Here is a 2,755-nt window from a genome sequence, read left to right on the forward strand (position 1 = left end):
GCCCCGGACGACAAGGGGAGGCGGGCACCCGGAGGGCGGGGGTCATTCCGGACCCAGCAAGGTCCGCCCCCGCCACTTCTGGGCAGCGCATCCTTTCCTGCCCGCCTCTGGCTAGCCGCCGCTGGACAGGAAACCCGCAGGAAACGTGCGCGCCTGGGTTTTGCGGGGAGGGGGCGGAGCACCCCAGACGCAGACCCGCCATACGCTGCACCCCCAGCCCCCAACCCCCAGCCCACACCTAGTGTTTCAAGGGTGAGTAACCCCTCTCCAGGCACTTAAAATACAATCACTTCTTTACCTGGGTCAGACCGCAAGAAAAGCCATTGAAGTGGCATAAAGTGTGGGCTGTAAACTTGTTTTCCCAAATGTCATTGAAGAATTTCAAAGAAAAAGTTCAGATAAATTGCACATTGCTTTTTCTTCTCCTGGAGCCAGACTTGGCTTTTAATTAAATTAAAAATAACTAAGCATTAAAAAAAAAAAAAAAAAAGATGAGTGTTAAATTTGCCTTTTTAAAAGAATTGAAGAGGATAGAGTTCCACATCAGCATCGGTTATTAATAATGTGCACTGAGGTTTACCATTTGTTTTCTTTTATGCAGAACATATTATTTAAACATTAATTTTGTATGGTAATAGATAGCAGAGCACAGCCCCTGGAGAACCAGCGATTAGAAGAAAACACCAGGGAATCTTTGGGGTGGGAGTGTGATACATTGTTCTATTGGTTAGGGTGTTAGGTGGATTTACTACGCATTTGTCACAGCCCATGGGACTTAACATGTGCATCTCACTGTTTGTAAATATCACCTAAAATTTTAAAACGTTTTAAAACATGTCATTTGCAGATCCTTTAATTCATCACCTTCTAAAAGGCAGCACAATTATTCACTTATGCTGTTGTTACCGCTGTTGACTGGTGACAAGTCCTTGCTTCCCCAATGTTGAAGAATAACACCAGAGAAGCACGCCGAGGCAAGGTCAGAGTGGAAAATTAGAAGTTTATTAAATGACAGCAGAAAAGACTTCTCCCGGAGGAAGAAGGGGACCCAAGAGATGGAATCCGTGGAAGTGCGGTTGTCTCTCCATTTTATAGTTTTCAGTGATGGAATGTAGGTGGGAAGGCCCAAGGGTTGGGACACAGGTGGGCCAAAGAAGTAATCTGGGCGGGAAGGACTTCATGAACACTTCTTTGGCATGGGCTATCTTTAAATCTGCTGGGGCTGTTCATTAACATTTCCTTGGGATGGACTTTGGCCTTGGGCTTTTTCCTGGACTTCATTAACATTCTAGGAGAGTTGTTCAACTTTCCTGGAAATTCATTCTCAACTTGGCCTCCATTTAGATTTCACTCGATATTAGACCAGATTTACCTAACTACACTGACTACCTAATTTTAAATCTGGCTTCATTCCCCCCTCTAATTTTGGGAACTTCTTACTGCTGTAAGGAAAGGGGGCAAAGATCGTTCTGGCTTCTTCAGGCTGAAAGGGGACGATGTTGGGCAAGCAGTTTGGAGTCCCCTTTAAAAATCAGGTCTATCGAGGGGTCCATGATAGAAGTCCGATTGAGAAGTAATAGGCTGGAGGGCCATTTGAGTAGATGGGTGGTCTATAAGAGAAACAAGAATTCATTAGTACTGGAACCAGATTGATGCAGCAATAAATGCCACAGCACAGGAATATGCCAATGAGACCACTGGAGGACAAAAAGCCATCAGTGCATTTGCTATGAAGAGAAGGGTCAACAGAGAAGGGAGACATCCCTGATGCTTCCAAGGGAAGCCACATGGTCAAGCAAGGCCTGGACCCATCCTAGCGCAAATGGCACTAGCGGAACTGAGAAACTGCTGTAAAGTTCCCCCAGGACTCCCATGGAAACACAGCTGACTGTTAACAATAGATAGAAACAAAAGTCAGTTTGACTTGCTTCATCTTAAACACTTAGCAAAGGCAGCTAAAGCCAAAACACAGCTATTCCTGGACATTTTAAATAATAATAATAGTTAAATGTAACTTCCAAGAATAAGTAAACTGGAGGCTATAAGAGAGATTCTTAGGCAGGAATGCCTGATAACTTGCTCTATGGTTATCTTTCAAAAGATACTCTTCCCACAAAAAGCCACTATTTGAGAGTGGGAGGACCTAAATCTAGAAACAAGCCTTTATAGATAGATATGTTTGGTCATTTTTAAAATAACAGTTTCATTGAAATGTTTGATCATTTTTGACTTAGAATTCCTTGCCAAACTGTATTACAGTCTTTGTAGTTAAGATTTAGTTTAATCTTTTCTGAAATAAAAGTGAAGACTGAAAAAGGCCTTCAAAAAACACTGGTGTGTGGTGGTATCATACTGAACTAAAACTGGCTCTCAAAGACACACACATTGAATTATTTTAGACTAGCAACTAATCTAATGATCTATGCAGACTACAAAATCTGGACTCAGTAATTCCCTGTACACAAATGGAGAAATGTTTTATTTCCCAAGTTAGTGCTCTGAGATGAAAGCCATAACTGACTCATGATTTCATATCAGGACACAAGGAAGAACATGAATGATCCAATTTTCACACTCTAATAACAGCTTATAAAAACAAGATCTTACATGTGTGTAACCTGACTTTTTAGGAGTCTCTCCCACATCATGGATATGGCCCATGTCTTAAAATTTAAATAAGAGCAAATCTCAGGCTGACCCATAACGAGTCCGGTTGAGAAGCCTTGTGGGAAAAAGGGGTAAAGAACATAGATTT

Source organism: Marmota monax, unplaced genomic scaffold (assembly GCF_021218885.2).
Source record: "Marmota monax isolate L192 unplaced genomic scaffold, Marmota_monax_Labrador192_F-V1.1 WCK01_AAM20220418_F8-fsc00011, whole genome shotgun sequence".
Taxonomy (NCBI): domain Eukaryota; kingdom Metazoa; phylum Chordata; class Mammalia; order Rodentia; family Sciuridae; genus Marmota; species Marmota monax.